Source organism: Bacillus rossius, chromosome 8 (genome assembly GCF_032445375.1).
Source record: "Bacillus rossius redtenbacheri isolate Brsri chromosome 8, Brsri_v3, whole genome shotgun sequence".
Classification (NCBI taxonomy): Eukaryota; Metazoa; Arthropoda; class Insecta; order Phasmatodea; family Bacillidae; genus Bacillus; species Bacillus rossius.
In genome coordinates this window covers 30,157,501-30,162,838 of record NC_086336.1, presented here as the reverse complement: position 1 = coordinate 30,162,838, position 5,338 = coordinate 30,157,501, and positions in this window count along the sequence as shown.

The following is a 5,338-nucleotide window of genomic DNA, read 5'->3' as shown; positions in this document are numbered from 1 at the left end:
TTCAAACTATAACACTAAGCGTCATTCTAAAATATTTGGAACGATCTTTTGAGACTTCAAGATGATTTTAGAAGTATTTTTTTATGCTGATGTCAAATATGATTTAACTTTTCCTGTATCACGTAAGGTATAATAGATTCAAATTTTGAGTTTTCTCTGGCCTGAACAAGCGTTTTAGAATGCTAAATTGCGTATAACGTCCCTAGTATGTACTTTGTTTATAATGACGTATGTGGCACATAAATTAGATAATAATGTAAATGAATTATTAAAACTGAAACCATTAGTAACGTTACGTTGCAAGATAGATAATTGCTGAAAACTTAAAATTAAAATAAATTCACCCTGTCTTGAAAGATAAGTGGCTGTTGATTCGAAGAAGGAAGATGAAGATGGAGCATCGCCAGGTTGCCTGAAACCCCGTGCGGCCGCAGTTCGAGCCGGTTTACTGGCTCGTCTGCCCACCGCCGAGAGCACTTGTTCTCTCGGCCATCGAGCCAGGCGGATCAGTGGGTTTACCAGCTTGCAGGGCTTGCCCTGCCGCCTTCTGCCGCTGTGAATATGACCAGATCAGGGGCTGTCCCGCTGGTGTAGCCGCGGCTCCGGCGCTAGGGGAAGGGAATATTTACAGCAGCCCATTTGATTTTACAGGTGGCTGTCTGGGCAGCTGGGCAGGGCTGACGAGTGAAGTCGCCCGCCCCTGGTAAAAATAACCCAGGTGTGCCCAACCAATCAATGTGGGCCACAAGGCCCAAGCGCCCAACCCCTGCATGGTAGAATTTTCTGCCCCGACAACTCTTCTCACCTGGACCTTTTCCCCCTAATCCAGTAGTGATATGCTTGCTTTAATATATGTTAATGGATCCCCGTATAACTCGGCCCATGATTTTCCTTGTGTCTATGCAGGACTTACCTGGGCCACATTAGCTAGCTTTTGGCTAGTATGTAGTAGGGGTGTTAGTCATGGCGCCAATAACTGCCATGGCTGACCGATAAGCCCCAGTAGTAGCTCATGTTGCACGTGATCTCTCCCGCATGGTTTAAACCCAGCATTATAAGTTGTATAAGCTTCAGCCTGAGACACACTTAGGTCCTATAGTTTCTCCCCTAACCTTTCCCCCCCCCCCCAAACACACTTAGATAACTTATGTTAGGAAAAAAAAATTGGCCTTGAAATTTTACTCCCATTGTGCCCATAGGAATTTAATTTTATTAAAAAAATGTCATATTTCGTTCTTAGTCATTTTTTTATTTAGTTTATAGTGTAAGTCAATAGTAGACACGTATAATCATACATATAATATTTTTTTAATTGCACTATTAATTTTATGCATACTCATATCCACCTGTTTTTGTGCACGGTATCGCAAAAACATTTGTTCGTAGAGGATTTTAATATGAGACTTAGATTTCAAATGGAAGAAAACTTATCACGTAACATATATTTCGGCTGATTTTTCTGGACTCTCTAAATTAGAATCGTTATCGTGAAACAAAATGGAGTCATTTCATAAGTCAATTCATAATCTGAATTATTCAGTCTTCACTAATAACCTGCTGTATACACATTTAACAATATCACTAAACAGTCACACAAACCGGAAACTCACGCGAGATATTTTGGTAGGTGATTCCTTATTGAAATGATGGAAAGTGTATGTACGTATCACCTAATGCATATAAACACTGTTCTTGTGGCACTGTGTTGGCGCGAAACACTCACAAAGTGTTTCAGCGGCAAAGTTACAACACCTGTGATGCGGGCAATACTTCACGCAATCAGTTGTAATAACATGGTTTACTCATAATAAACAATAGCTGTACAAATTATTTTCCGTCTAAATAAACTGGGTGGGTTATTCTGTCCACGCGAACAAAGCCTCGGGGGTAACCAGTATACTATATTATACTATATTGCAGTATTAACATATATTCGGCTGGAAAAGGCGTGGCTCCAGTGCTCCGCGCCGGCCCATTTCATTTTTAAGTCGTTGTTAAAAATATGGACGTTATTGGGAAAAGGAAAATTTAATTTTTTCTAGCATACAATTTAAAGTGTTAGTCAATTCATTTTTCAATTTATGTTTTCGCATAAAAAATATATATATTTTTTAGATTTTATTGTCTCACATAATAAAGCGATTTTACATGTGTTTTATCGTAAGACTTTATAAAACCAAACCCCAGATTAATTCATCAGAAAAGAATACAAAAATTCCTCGATCAAATACATCAGCAAAAACATATTTGAAATTTAAGCTCCTGTTTGGCTTTAAAAACTTTGTTTTTAAGTGTTTATTTTTCAAATTTCTAGAGGGGTCCTGGGTGAGGGGTATCACACACCCCTCAGGTCCCCAGTACACTGTTAGAAATTAAAGCAAATATACGGACTTTTCAATGAAGAATTTAACTCAAAATATGCAAAGATTTCTTCGTAATTTCAAATAACTGAATCTTTGTAGAAGCTATACCGAATTTAGAATTCTTCCAAGTTGTAGGTATTTTTTATTCTAAACAAAAGTAAACACACGCGTGGACAAAAAAAAAATATTGTAACTGTAGAATACCACAGTTTTTGAATGTTTATGTTAAAATGTTAAGAAATTTCTTTTGGATTCATATTCAAAATAAGTGATTTCAGTATCAGGTCATTGACGAAGAAAGCCTCAAATTTACGAAGATTCCTGGATAATTTGTAACCAGCGTTCTTCATAAATTGAAGGTAAACATTTCTAACATTTTAAGGCCGCTTTTAAAAAGATTAACTCCCCCCCTCCCCAGTAAGAGCAAATTGGCCAGGATCCTGTTAGTTTAAAGCTGCCACTGCGGCTGACTAATCTCGACAGCAACCAATGACACGCGCCACAGCAGCTGGTTTTCGCTGACCTTGCGTGTGTGCCCTGAACACTGGAGTGAATACCTCGAGGTTCATTTGAAAAGAATTCACTGACATGCAGCAGGCTGCAATGGCATGGGAGGGGAAGCCTACGATTCACGTTGAGTATTCGACATGCCCGATTTTTTATATTTTTTTCCTAACCTAAATTAAAAATTAGTGTATTTGGGAGGGGTCTGGGTTAGGGATAGAAGTAGTATAGTTTGGGGGGCTACTGGCGCAGGCTTCAGGCTGTGAGATTGTTTACATTGTGACGTCACAGTGGCCATCTTGGATGGTTGTGACCTTGACCTTTGACCTTGACCTTGAAATTTGTCCCTCAAAACTTGTCAACATTTGTCAAAATTGGGCAAAATTTACCCAAAATTCCTCAAAATCCGTCAAAATTTCCATTTTCGTGGAAAAAAATGCCGCCAAAAAATCTCAAAGAACTCCACAATTCAAAAATTAGGATTTCGAAAATCCTCAAAAGTCTTTTTGCCTTAGAAACCACGAAAATTCCTGAAAGAGGCTTAATCATCATTATCTACAGCCTCCGATAAGCTTGTGACGTCATCTAGGATTATGACCGACATCTTGGATTATGCCGTCACCGTTGCAATTTCCGTTACGGCCGCCATCTTTAAAATCTTTATTTATTATCCGATTTTAATGAAAAAAAATTTAAAATTCATAAAAAAATTTAACTAATAAAATTTTAATAAAAATATTAAAAAACATACACTTACGACATGGAGCTCGAAGTCCTCGGTTCGAACCCGACGAGTGCAAAAAAATAAAAACGACGACCGATCCTTCCCCTGTGGTGGGTACAGGCAGACTGGCCCCCACCACTTTTTACCATGCATATATATCATCAGGTAGTATGACGTCATGTCCGCCATCTTGTCTTTGTTTGCTGGTAGCCATCATCATGTTATCGTTGGCTAGAGTGCGCTGATGACATGTTAGTTTAATTCTTACCCGCTAGAGTGCAGTAATCATTTATTACTGTAACATCCGCCATCTTGAAATTTGGGCGCCATCTTGGAAATCCGTAATTTTTATGCTAGAAATTCGGGAAAAATTCCAAAATTCAATAAAAAATTAACTCATTAAAGTAATGATTGATTAGATCGATTCCCGTCTTTTGTTCGATCCCTGACCGATACGAAACAACTTTAATTTAAAAAAACTACCACAAAAGTGTTAGGTTCGAGTAATAAAACACAGCAAGTTCTATTAAAAACATTTATTACATAATTTATATTCTACTACACGAACACTTGCGAAAGCCCGCAATCTTATAATCATTTATTTCCGCATCGGTGTGAAATTACTAATTCGTAGCTCCAATCGGTTTATACTAGACAGAGACCAACCAGAACCTTTACTGACATAGTCCTCCTCTTCTTGACAGAGTTTCTGGATACTGTGTTTAACAGTTTGCTTCATATCGTCAGAACTGTAAATTACTGCAGCCAAAGTCTTGAATGCACACTTCTTCTCTTTGTCATCTAACAGATATGGCTTTACATATATACAGTCCAACCACAAGTTATATTTCAAAGGTCCGTTTGTTGCTACGTCATCAGTAAGCTGATTGATTATGTTCTGTCTGATATCATCAAGAAAATTACAAATGTCTTTCGACTCACCTAACATATTTAGATAATAGTAGTCTTTCAGTGTTCCACGAAATGCAGACTGCGCCAAGTAGAAGCCATTATCATTCACCTGTAGAGCACCGAACACAGTCTTAGGTTTAGTTCCATGTCCAGATACCATAGCAATCGGTTGCTGCACATCGATTTTTTTGCTTGTACGCTCACGAGTCACCAATCTAAAGCGAGGAGCCGAAATGTCTGCAGGTAGTTCAGCAGTAGGCGCACGGACTTTACCGTTGCATTTGTTCGCATGTCGTCGCAAATTATCTATTCGAGTAAACCATTCATGACACTCATCGCAGCGAAACTTCATGCGAGATGGATTCTTCTTACATTTACTCCGTTCATGTCTTCGTGCATCATGGGAAAATGCAGACGTCATATCGCAGTAGCTGCAAGGATACCGTGGTGATGAAGACGAGCCTTTCAGACCTGATCCAGATACTGACGTTGCCGCAGTTGTATCATTTCCAGGCATACTCTTATGCACATCAATCATTCGCTGTTGTATAGAAACCTTTACTTTCTGCCGCGCAGTTGGTCCTTTGCATGTCTTCATGTGCGTTTTCATATAATCTTTTCTGGCAAACTGTCTATGACATTTCTCACAAACAAACATTTTACGATATAGGTTCTTGGCACATTCGCTCTTCTCGTGGCGTCGAGCATTGCTGTTGTTTGAGAAAATCTTGTCGCAGTAACAGCACCGATGTTCGTTAGTTGTTGTCAAATCAGCAACCATTGAAGCCTCCATCGAGGGTGAAACAGCGTTCGTCGAGGTTTCCTGTACAGCCAG